We start from the raw sequence: 13,493 nt of genomic DNA on the forward strand, positions 1-13,493 counted from the left end.
GCCCTCTGCTTTAGAGGTAAGCTGTTAAAACATTTCAATTAAACTGCAGAAGCTTTCATTTACATTGTCTGCTACAGAGAAGTTCAGCGGAATTGCTCCTAGCTTCTGGAATGCTGTAATACAAAATGTGCAAAATAGTGACAGTTTTCCAGAATTTCACAAACTGCTAAGGTCTCACCATGCAGTTAAGTGCATAGGGACCCAGTAAAGACACAACTGCTTGTAATCCATTCCGTCTGTATACATTTTGAGGAATAGTAATGGTGAATGCCTTGAACTTTTTATGAAGCTATCCAAGATTTAAGGGTACTTAATAACACCTTGATTAATTTTCTGATGGAGCTCATGAAATTTATTCTGTTTAATAACTTCCTTACCTTTGAAAGAGAGTATTTTAAGCAGATTAAGTAGTGGTGGTTGCTAGCTTTGCACCCATCTATGCAAACCTAGTCATGTTTTCATTTGAGAAAAAGTTTATATTTAATTCTAAACATAAAGACCAGTGGCACATTTACTTGCGTTGTTTAGATGTTTATTTTATGGAAAAAAACAACGAATGTGAGGCAGATGAATTAGTAAATGATATGAATAATATTTGTCCATATTGTAAACTTGCTCATAGGTTTTCTCCAGATAGTGTAGATTACGTAGATGTTACATTAGTTTAAAAATTACGAAAATTGTTTTGAGTCAAAGCTGTATAAGAAACCCACACATTCCAATACTTTTCTGGACTTTCAGAGCTATCATCCTTTTTACATTAAGAACAATTTAGTAAAAGGACAAATGATTACAGCAGCTAGGATGTGTTCTGAGGTTCAGGATTTTAAATGAGTTATCACAACTTTTTAAAATGTTTGGGGATAGAGGGGTATCCATTAGAATTGATTACTGACTGTAGTGAGAGAGTATTAGAAGAGTTGGGGTACTTGATATAAACCACTTTTGGGTAGCGAGTAAGCTACTTGCCAACATCTTGATAGAAGTACAATTCAGTGGTTTTATATTACGGTGAGTTCAGTACAGATGTTATGAAAATTCTCTAAAAATTGGGTTATGTTTAAAAGTAAAACAAAACACACTTTGAAGTTTTTCTTGAAGATCCTGTTAACCCCTATGATGACAGGGGGACACGTATATGTTTGGTATTTAAGTTTTGTGGTTTTTATTTTACTAGGGAGAGGTTATTGTAGGGCACCCCCCACAACAGGTTAAATTAGACGCTAGGAATTGTGGGAGCAAAGAGTTGGTGTACATTGTTGTATGCCAGGGATGTTATCACTTTTACGTGGGGAAGACTAGAGATTCTTCATAAATGTATATATGAACGTACATATGCCGTTCAGCAAAATAATTTGAGCAATGCACTTTACAAACACACTCGGTTGCTATTATTTTACTACATTCTATTATGGAATAATAAAGATAGTGGAAAAAGTTCAAAGGGGGGTATGGAAGAATAAGTTAGCCTTAAGAGAATTGTACTGGCAACTTAGATTAAATGCTGCCACATGACCTGGATATTCATTGTGCATACAGCTGCAGTCATAACAGATGGGTTATCCTGCCGTCAGGCGGGTCCTCGGTTGGCTGAATTCCAAAGTCTAGGTCCGGCATCAGTTGTCGTTGCTTCTTCCCTGACGTCAGTGCGGCAGGGGTATAAAAGAACCAGCCGACGCCATCTTCTTCAGTCTTTCTTGCCGCGTGGTGCCTGAAGCAGAAGCAGTTCGCAAGTGCCGGTCAGCCAGCTCCTGAGATTTACGAAAATATTTCAGCCGAAGTCTTCTTGAAAGCTAAGTACCCCGTTGGGGAAACTTTTCTTGCCTCAGACCGATGTCAGACAAAGTTAATAATTGCATTTCATGTGGGAAGCAAATACCACATAAGGATTTCCATTCTTTCTGTATTCCTTGCTTAGGCCCAGACCACGACATCTCGGCCTGCCGTTTTTGTGCTAGATTCAACAAACGCACTAAGCGTCTGGTGGAGTTCGCCCACCACTATTTTGGTAAAAAATTTAATTACATTATGTCGTCTGATACTCCGACTCCAGTTTTGAGTAAGACGCATACATAAGGACCGACATATGAGGTCCGCGACTTCTACCAACACCACGCTAAAGCAGACTACCGGTGCTCCGGTTCTCAGTGAGGCGCCTACGCAGCCCCTGAGTACCGATGACGCTTCATTACCGGTGTCTTCTGTGCCCGAGGTCGCAGGTTCCTCGGCCCCCATTCCGACTACAGATACCGACGCCACTCTTGGCGGGGAAACTCAGAGTTTAGACAGGCCTGCCACTTCTCAAGGTGTCTTCAGGCCTTCCTCCTTTTCCATTAAGGTTTTCACAAAATCCAAAGCAGCCATGAAAACTAAAAAACAAGGACCACAGACCCCCCTCTCAAGGCCCCATGCCTAAAAAACAGATGCTTCTCAAAATGGTTGAGAATTTGATTACTCTTATCAGGGTTCTCAACCCCCCTCGGACAAAAGGCCCAGATTGGAGGAAGACTACCCTTCCTCAGATCAAGCCTCTATTACCTCAGAACATTCTGAGGACCAGGAATATTCATATTCCCCTTTTGAAGACTCTGATGCTGAGGAGTCCATTCCCTCTGTCCCCCCCCCCCCCCAGGACTATTCTTTTGGGGAAACCCTACATACCTTGAGGGAACACTTTCACTGGGAAGGCCAAGATTACTCAGATTCCTAGAAAAGGCTCAGGGATTTTCTCTTTCTTCCCCAGCACAGGCCTCTGGCTATCCCTCCTGTCTTAGATATATTAGATGATGTGTACACAGAAGCCAGCCTCAACCCAGATTCTTTACCTCCAGCTCCTGTTAAACCTGACCGGTATTGCCGGGTTCCTGATTCACACCAGTTCCTATACAAAAGCCATGCTGCTGACCCAGAAACTATTTCACAGGGTCCCAAGGGAATTAAGGTCTCTACTGCTAACAACCCATTATCTTCAGAGAGATTCCAGGGCTTTAGAAAGGTGGGGGAAAAAGGTGTACACCTCGGCCACTTTAACCATGAAGGCATTAAACTGTCAGTTCCATATGTTAAAGTATCAACAATTTTTGTTATCTCAGTTGAAAAGCAAAATGACACAACTTGAGCAACCAGATTTAAAGGAGTTGCAGGATTTGTTGCATAGTGCAGAGCAAGTGGGTAAACATACCTTGCAGTGTGGTTTTGATGCTTTAGAGGCCTCATGTAGAGCTGCTGTTACAGGGTCTGTCATACGTAGACATGCTTGGTTCAAAGAGCAAACCTTACCAGATCATGTCAAAGCTAAATTACTAGATGCACCTCTTCAAAAAGATGTATTGTTTGGTGTTAAAGCTGAGGAGGTACTAAAGAAAATGGAGGAAAAGGCAAGATCAATGCAAACAGTGAAAGATTTCCTACAGGTACAACCTCCACGTTTCAGCAGAAACTGGCCTTCAAAAAATTGGTCCTTTCCAGCCACGGACAGACCTCAAAGAGGCAGATACAGGCCGAGGGGTAGAGGGCAATCTCAAGGATCATTCAGAGCCAGACAATGGCAAGCACCTACCCCAAGAGGTGGAGAAGATAGATCACAGTCATTCAGAAAGCAGACACAATGACTTTCCCCTTTGCATGCCAAGCAAAGCTTTAATGGCAGCACCTTTAGGCGGAAAACTGGCATTATTTTCAAAAAATTGGCATATTGTCACAAAAGACAAATGGATCCTGGACATTATAGACAGAGGCTACAGATTCCACTTTCACACCCTTCCAAAAATGAGAGGCATGCCAAACCTGCCACAAAATCAAAGGGCAGAGGCACAAAAACAAATTTCAGCTCTCATGGATGTCCTTCATGGATGCATCTGCAGTCATAACAAATGGGTTGTCCTGTCGTCAGGCAGCCCTTCGGTCGGCCGGATTCCAAAGTCTGGGTCTGGCTTCGGCTGATGTCGCACTTCACCCGACGTCATCTCTGCTGGTCTTCGGGTATAAAGGCATCAGCCGACGCCATTTTCCTCAGTCTTTCTTGCAGCGTGGCGCAAGCAGAAGCTATTCGCAAGTGCCGGTCGGTCAGATCCAGAGATTACTACTACCGAATACTACTTCAAGACTTCTAAAAGCTAAGTACCCGTTGGGGACTCTTTCTTGCCTCAGCCGATGTCAGAAAAAGTCAATAACTGTTTAACTTGTGGGAAACAAATACCTCATAAAGATTTCCACTCTTACTGTCTGCCTTGCTTAGGCCCAGACCACGACGTAGCAGCCTGTTCGGCCTGTGCTTCCTTCAACCGACGAACGCTTAGGCGTCGGTCGCAGTTTGCTGAACAGTTTTCCGGCTCAGATTTTGCGTACATTATGCCGTCGGATCCTCCGACTACCCAAATTGTTAAAAAACGCAAAGAAAAAGACCGACACTCGCGGTCCGCGGTTTCGGCGAAACCACGGTTAAGCAAGCGCGAGTGTCTCGGTTTCGCGAAACCGAGAAAACGGTCAATCTTCAGCCGAATCCATGACTAATACTGAGGCTCCTGCTACCTTAGTTGAATCGGCCTCAGAAATTTTGCCTACAACTGTGGTTCCTAGTGATTTATCAGACACCATCCCTTTGGATGTCTCTACCCCAGCACGTGGTGCTGCTAGGCCTCCTGCAGCCATGTCTATTAAGGCCTTTGCCAGGGCTAAAGCAGCCAAATCTGTTAAATCAGTGCCTGTTAAGCCCCCCTCACACAGGCCCACTTCAAGTTCACAAATGCTTACTCTGGCAGAAGATTTAATATCCTTAATTAGGGGATCCCAATCTCACCCAGACAGGGCCTCTCAGCCCCCAGAAAAAGAGACCTAGAGCAGAGCCCCCCGAGCCAGTGTCCTCTGATGATTCTGCGGATGACTCAGACATTACAGACCAGCCAGAGGCTCCTTTTTCTACTTATGAAGATTCCGATGCTGAAGAATCCATTCCAGCTGCCTCTCCACCAGAGGAATTTTCCTTTGGGGAAACCTTACATGCCATGAGAGAACAATTCCAATGGCAGGGACAAGATTTCTCAGATTCAAGAAAAAGGCTTAGGACTTTTCTGCACTTACCACAACATAGGCCCTTAGCTATACCTCCTGTACTGCCTGTTGTGGATGATGCATTTAATGATGTTTGCACTGCTCCTGATTCTTTACCTCCAGCCCCTGCCAAACCAGATAGATTTTACAGGGTGCCAGACACTCATCACCACCTATACAAGGCCCCACTTGCAGATCCCAAACTATATCCCAGGGGCCTAAGGCAGTAGCCTCGACCACAGCTAAAAACCCTATTCCTTCTGAAAGGGAATCCAGGTCCTTAGAGAGATGGGGGAAAAAAGTTTACACCTCTGCTACTCTCTCAGCTAGAGCTTTAAACTGTCAGTTTCATATGATCCAATACCAAGAGTTTATGCTTGATCAGTTAACTAAAAAACTGTCCTCTGATGAATCCTTAGATAAGAAATATGTATTAGAAATGGTGAATAACATCTAACAGGTTAGTAACCATTCCTTAAAATGTGGCTATGATGCACTGGAGGCTTCATTTAGATCAGCCATGACTGGCACAGTGATAAGAAGGCATGCATGGTTGAAAGAACAGGTCTTACCGGATCATGTTAAAGTAAAGCTGTTAGATGCTCCTATGGATAAGGCCAGTCTATTTGGTACACCTGCCCAGCAAGTAATGAAGAAAATGGAAGAAAAGGCAAAATCTGTACAAACAGTTAAAATTTCTTACAGGTTCAGCCCCCAAGGTTTAGCAGGAACTGGCCTGCCAAAATTGGTCCTTTCCAGACTCCACAAAATCCCAAAGGGCAGGAATAGACGCTCTAGAGGCAGAAATCAATCCGGAGGAGGTGCCTACAGAGGACGACAGTGGCAAGGCAATAACCGAGGCACAGACACAACCACTGCCACTGCAACAGGACAATCACAGTGACTTGGCTCTGACACGCCTACCAGGGAGCAAATAGCAGCACCTTTAGGCGGAAAGTTAGCCTTATTTTCGAAAAATTGGCACTATATCACAAAAGACAAGTGGATTTTGCAAACCATAGACCAAGGCTTACCGGTTCCACTTCCACACCTTACCAGTAAAAAGAGGAATGCCAAACCTACCTCCAAATCAAAAAATAGAAGCTCTACAGCAGATAGCAAAATTAACAAGGATGAGAGCTGTGGAAAGAGTACCAATAACAGAACAGGGCAAAGGATTCTACTCCAGACTCTTCCTAGTACCAAGAAAAGAGAAAAGTTGGAGATCTATTCTCGACCTGTCCGTCTTAAACACATACATCATTGTCCCAAAATTCAAAATGCTGACCCTACAGCAACTTCTTCCCATGCTGGGCAAGGAGTGTTGGCTGGTAACTCTAGATCTCAAGGAGGCATACCTGCACGTCCCCATTCGACCAAATTGCAGAAGATACCTCAGATTTCTTGCAGGATCAGAGCATTATCATTTCTCAGCATTGCCCTTTGGCTTATCTACTGCGCCCAGAGTATTCACAAAATGCCTGGCATCAGTAAACGCTCACTGCAGACTACAGGGAATCCAAATTTATCCATACCTGGACGACTGCCTGTTACAAGCGGACAACAAAAGCAAGCTGACAACAGATTTACAAAGGGTCATTTACTTGCTACAAGCCCTGGGATACACAGTCAATTTACAAAAGTCAAGGCTGATACCATCCCAAACAAGAACATTCTTGGGCTGAAATGGACACAGTAATACAAATGGCATTCCAAACTGGAGAAAAACAAAAAGAACTCCCTCTTTACTTCTTGGCATTAACAAAGCAGAACAAACTAACAGCAAGAAAAGTTCTGCAGGCCTTGGGCTTCATGGCATCATGCATAATCTTGGTCCCACATGCCAGACTGCATATGAGAAAGCTACAGTGGTACCTAAAGAATTTATGGTCTCAGCACAGGCACAGCTTAGAAACAGAAATCCCACTAATCCCATGCCTAAAACAGGAGTTCCTATGGTGGGCTCAAGCATGCCAGTCAAACCCAGGCTTACCCTTCCACAACTTTCGAGCAAGCCAAACCATCACAACGGACGCCTCAGACCTAGGATGGGGGGCACACATGCTGGACAAATGCATACAAGGATTGTGGACTCGAGACCAGCTGCACCTGCACATAAACCAAAAAGAAATGCTGGCAGTAAAACTGGCAATCCAAAAATTCAGACCATTCCTCAAAGAAGGCCATCTGATGATAAGGACAGACAACACCACAGTCATGTGGTACATCAACAAACAGGGAGGCACTCATTCATACCCCCTATGCAGAATGACTTTGGACCTTTGGAATCTGGCTCTCAGCTACAACATCCAGTTACAGGCAATATTTGTGCCGGGAAAAGAAAACACCTTAGCAGACATGTTAAGCAGAACCACCTCGGATGCTCACGAATGGATGCTACACCGGACATCTTCAAGGCCATCACAAAGAAATGGGAATGCCACAAATAGATCTATTCGCATCCCTACTCAATCACCAGCTCAAAAAATTCTGCACAAGGACATTCCACCCACTTGCATGGAAGGTGGACTCTCTATCCTTCAGCTGGAAAGGCCTGACAGCATATGCATTTCCACCTCTTCCCTTGATACACAAGGTACTACTGAAAATCAAAGAGGAACGTCCAAGGATAATCCTGATAGCTCCAAATTGGCCAAGACAACACTGGTACCCATTGCTGAGGAGCATGTCTCGGGAGAGAATGTGGTCAATACCCTGATGCCTTTGATGTTAACTCAGAACAACTACAACATCATGCATCCAAACCTAAAACCTTGCAACTGACTGCCTGGAACATCACATAGCAGCAACTAACCCAGACCTTTCCCAAAGGGTTAAAGACATTATCCTTGAAGCCCGCAGACCTTCAACAAGAAGGAACTATGCAGGAAAATGGAAAAGGTTTGTCATTTGGAGTACTGAAAGAGGAAAAGATGTCGAACATAGATATTGCTAACATTCTGGAGTACTTGGCAGAGCTTCTACATACAGGCCTGTCCTATTCCTCCATCAAGATACATGCATCAGCTATTTCAGCAGAATACAGCTTGATCCACCTGTCTTTTCATCCTCTACTCAGGCAGTTCCTCAGAGGGATCAAGAATGTAAAACCTCCTAGGAAACCACCATTACCAGCATGGGACTTGAACTTTGTGCTAGAAAAGTTGACACTCCCTCCGTTTGAACCAGCAGCAACAGCAGTTCTGCAACACCTGTCATGGAAAACTGCTTTCCTACTGGCAATTACCTCAGCAAGGAGGGTTTCGGAACTACAGGCCTTAATGGCAGTGCAACCCTTCCTAATCTTCCATCAAGATAGGGTGTCCATGAGAACTAATCCTACATTTATGCCTAAGGTGGTATCCAGAGTGTCTTTAAACCAGGCAATCCACCTACCTACCTTCTTTCCCAATCCACAGAACAGGGGAGAAAGACTGCTGCATACCTTGGATGTACATAGGCAGTTACGCTACTACCTGGACAGAACCAAAAGTAACAGAAAAACTGACCAGCTTTTAGTAGCCTATGCAACAGGAAGGGAAGGAAAAGCAATTTCCAAACAGACAATCTCCAAATGGATAGGAAATTGCATAAGATTCTATTACTCCTACCATGGAAAACCAATTCCACAGAACATAAGACCTCATTCTACAAGGGCTACAGCCACTACCACAGCTTTCTTCACGAGGTGGCATCCAAGGACATTATTGAGGCGGCTACTTGGACCTCCGTGCATACATTTGCCAAGCATTATAATTTACCTCTATACTCTAGATCCCGAGCAGGGTTTGCCACTGCTGTACTGCAAGGGATCCTAACTACACCATAATTTTACTTCCTCCACCCTAGTTTGGCTATGGTATTCTACCCATTTGTTATGACTGCAGGCGCATCCATGAAGGACATAGTACAGTTTTGTACCTACCATAAATGTAGATGTCGAACTGGATAGCATCTGCAGTCAGGATTACCCTCCTTCCCTCTGTGGTACTCCTAGGGTATTTACCCTCCTAATAGCTAGCTGGGGGGGGAGTCTCTTATGGTGTATTTGTTTGTATATATGTACATACATGCTTATTTTTTGTGTTTGCCTTCTACTTTTTGGGAAACATTGGCATTTATCCAAAATTTAGCCTTCCAAGAGGGCAACTGGCATCTGGGGCAAGAAACACTGAGGAAAATGGCGTCGGCTGATGCCTTTATACCCGAAGACCAGCAGAGATGACGTTGGGTGAAGTGCGACATCAGCCGAAGCCGGACCCAGACTTTGGAATCCGGCCGACCGAAGGGCTGCCTGACGACAGGACAACCCATTTGTTATGACTGCAGATGCTATCCAGTTCGGACATCTACATTTATGGTAGGTACAAAACTGTACTATATGAAAGCTATTCAAGAGGTACCTGCAAAGGAACAAGGTCAAGGTTTTTATTCCAGACTATTCCTGGTACCAAGGAAGGACAAACATTGGAGACCTATTTTAGACCTTTCCATCCTAAACACATATTTACTCGTACCAAAATTCAAGATGCTCACATTACAGCAGCTTCTTCTCATGCTGGGCAAGGAGTCTCTGCTGGTAACATTGGACCTCGAGGCATACCTGCATGTCCCTAACAGGCAAGATTGCAGAAGATATCTCAGATTTCTTGCAGGTTCAACCCATTATCAATTCTCTGCATTGCCCTTTGGCTTACCTACTGCGCCCAGAGTGTTTACGAAATGCCTGGCATCAGTAATTGCCTTCTGCAGACTTCAAGGGATACAAATATACTAATATCTGGATGACTGTCTGATCCAAGCGGACAGCAAGCACATACTTCTGAAACACCTGGCGTTTGTAATAAAACTGTTGAACTTTCTGGGATACACAGTCAACAAAAAGAAATCAAAACTAATACCCTCTCAAACAATAATTTTCCTGGGTGCCAGCTTGAATACAAACACCCAGATGGCCTACCTCATGCCAGAGAAGCAAGGGCAACTATCTCAATACTTCAGCAAAATGGCAACCTTCACCAGGCTGACTGCAAGGAAAGTCCTGCAGGCTCTGGGATTCATGGCATCTTGCATCCTGCTGATCCCATGTGCAAAGCTGCATATGAGGAAACTTCAATGGTACCTAAAAAACTTATGGTCTCAACACAGCCACAGTTTGGAAACAATTATACCACTCATTCCATGTCTTCAAAAGGAATTTCTGTGGTGGGCTCAAGCATGCCAAAGAAACATAGGTCTCCCCTTCTGCATACCTCAAGCAAATCAAATCATCACAACAGACGCCTTGGACTACGCCTGGGGGGTGCACATGACAGATCAATGCATTCAGGGAAAATGGTCCCAAAAAGAGAAGCACATACACATCAATCAAAAGGAAATGCTAGCAGTGCAAAATGCCATTATGGCCTTCAAAGACCTACTGCATCCAGGCCAGCTATTGATAAGGACAGACAACACCACAGTGATGTGGTACATAAACAAACAGGGAGGAACTCATTCATACCCCCTGTGCAGACTAGCCATGTCCCTTTGGAACACTGCTCTGGAATTGCAAATCCAACTTCAAGCACAATTCCTGCCAGGGAAGGAAAACACACTGGCAGACAGCCTAAGCATAAATGACAGATCCACACGAATGGAAGTTGCATCCTCAAGTTTTTGCAAAGATAACTCAGGCATGGGGACAGCCAGACATAGATCTCTTTACTACCCACAGAAATTACCAACTGAAAAAATTTTGCTCAAGGACCTATTATCCACAGGCCTGGAAAGTGGACGCACTTTCAATTGGACAACATTGACAGTCTATGCCTTTCCACCTCTTCCTCTGCTGCCCAAAGTTCTATTAAAAGCCAGAGCAGAGAGGCCAAACATGATTCTCATTGCTCCAGACTGGCCAAGACAACACTGGTATCCACTCCTGAAGAGCCTGACTCATTCCCCACCATGGATCCTGCCTCTAGTGCCTCTTCTGTTGTCCCAGCACAACTTCAAAACTCCACCGTCAGCTGAAAACCCTCAATCTAGCCGCATGGAGAATGCCTTGATTTCCCAACAGACCCTCCTCTCCAAGGAGGTGCAGGATGTCATCTTGGAGGCCAGAAGACAACCTACTAGAAAAGCCTACTCCGCCAAATGGAAACGGTTCTGTGCCTAGAATCAGAAAAAGGGCCAGAATCCTTAGTTAATAAATTTACCTCAAATATTACAGTACCTAGCTGAGATGTTAAACAGTGGACTTTCCTTCTCCTCCATCAAGATCCATGCTTCAGCCATGTCTGCACAATACAACACAGATCCTCCTTTATTCTCTTATCCTCTCTTAAGACAGTTCCTCAGAGGGGCTAAGAATATAAAACCCCCAAGGAAACCACCAGTACCTGCTTGGGACCTCAACTTCATTTTGGAAAAACTGACCCTGCCTCCATTTGAGCCAGCTGCTTCAACAGAACTGCAATATTTGTCATGGAAAACAGCCTTCCTTCTGGCTAATCACCTCAGCACGCAGGGTTTCGGAACTACAGGCCCTCATGGCTATGCAACCTTTCATCATTTTCCATCAGGACAGTTTCCTTACGAACCAACCCTTCCTTTATGCCAAAGGTAGTATCCAGTGTAGCCTTGAATCAGACTATCCACTTACCTACCTTTTACCCTAACCCACAAAACAAAGGGGAAAGACTACTACATTCCTTGGACAGTCACAGACAACTTCGTTATTTGGACAGGTCAAAGCCATTCAGAAAATCCGAGCAACTCTGTGTCCTATGCTACAGGTGCTCAAGGAAAGGCTATCTCCAAACAATCTCAAAATGGATAGCCCACTGCATATGCTTTTGTTACTCATTTCATGGAAATACTGTGCCTTCAAGCATCAGATCCAAATCCACAAGGGCCACAGCTACCTCTGCAGCTTTCCTTAGGGGGGTTCCTACCAAGGACATTTTGGAAGCAGCCACTTGGAGTTCTGTGCACACTTTCTCCAAGCACTATCACATTCCACTTTACTCTAAATCTAGAGTGGGCTTTGCCACAGCAGTCTTGCAGGGCATCCTTGCTCCTCCTAGTTCCAGCCACCCTTTTTTAGCTTTGGGATTCTACCCATCTGTTATGACTGCAGCTGTATGCATGATGAACATAGTACAGTTTTGTACCTACCATAAATGTAGATGTTCGAGTGCTAATACAGCTGCAGTCCAGGTTTCCCTCCCTCTATCCCCTCTTGGGACAGGCCTTATGACAAACACCTTCTCATACAACCTGATTTAGGTATTCTTTTATGGTTTATTTGCTTGCAAACTACTGTTTTTTGATTATTCTATATTGCATTATTACATAAGTTTGTTTTGCCTTCCTTCTGGGGGCACCTGACATCTGGGGCAAGAAAAAGTGAAGAAGATGGCGTCTGCTGGTTCTTTTATATACCCCCTGCCGCACTGACGTCAGGGAAGAATCGACGACAACCGACGCCGGACCTAGACTTTGGAATTCAGCCGACCGAGGACCCGCCTGACGGCGGGATAACCCATCTGTTATGACTGCAGCTGTATTAGCAATCAAACATCTACATTTATGGTAGGTACAAAACTGTACTTTTGAATGATGATATAAATGTTATGCCAATTTTAAAGAGGAGAGCTTTAGCGGTATAAGGTTTGGATATAGTTGTGCATACTTACAAGGCTTCTACACTTAAAATGTTAACATGGCATGAAAGTAGAAAATAAGTAATTTGTTTATAGAGTTTTTTTAAACATACAGTTGAGTTGTGATATGTTATTACATGTGATAATTTGTAGTTAGTTTTAAGAAAAGGTTTAGGTAGTTTCAACTTTTTATTGTTAGAAAGCTTAACATTAGCTAAATGTGTGGATGGTTCAATTAATCTTGATGAGCATCAATTAAGTGTCATGGGATTGTTCTTTTACCATATAAAATGTTGAACTTAAATGGTTTTAATTGTTCGGATGAAGTCTGGTAATAGGAGGCGAAAGTGTTTAACTTTTGGGTGAATTCAAGTTGATTTTGTACATTTCTCTGGGCCTTTTGTATCCTTCTCTGGGCCATTGCAATTACTACAGACGTATCACTATGTGGTCTCTTGTTGATAAGAATAGTAATGGGTTTGCCATTTGTAACTCAAATTAATTTGGTCACAGTTGATGCAATTTTGAAAGTCTGTAGCAATTTGTTTTATTGGGGGAAATAGTGTCATAAATATTTTCATTTTCATCATGATGTATTTTATTTCCCAGTAAAATTTCCTTCAGATTTATTAGGCACATTATATTTAATGGTGAAAATGCTGCGCTGAAAACTATGTGTCTGGTTTACGATTGCATATGTACATGCGTCTCACGTATGATGTCCATAAGAGTGAATGTTCAGATGAAAGAACATACTTCCACTTGATGTTCATCGTGTTTCACTTTTTTTTCGTCATT

At 43.6% G+C, this 13,493-nt stretch overlaps 1 protein-coding gene across 1 annotated transcript in view; it reads left to right on the forward strand.

The window, feature by feature from the left end:
* The window catches only part of CSDE1 (cold shock domain containing E1), a 2,062,269-nt gene that overhangs the window by 940,563 nt on the left and 1,108,213 nt on the right, over nucleotides 1-13,493 (forward strand). The gene's annotated exons all lie outside the window — the stretch shown is intronic.

Source organism: Protopterus annectens, chromosome 7.part0 (assembly GCF_019279795.1).
Source record: "Protopterus annectens isolate FY-2018-M chromosome 7.part0, PAN1.0, whole genome shotgun sequence".
In the NCBI taxonomy this organism is placed as follows: Eukaryota; Metazoa; Chordata; order Ceratodontiformes; family Protopteridae; genus Protopterus; species Protopterus annectens.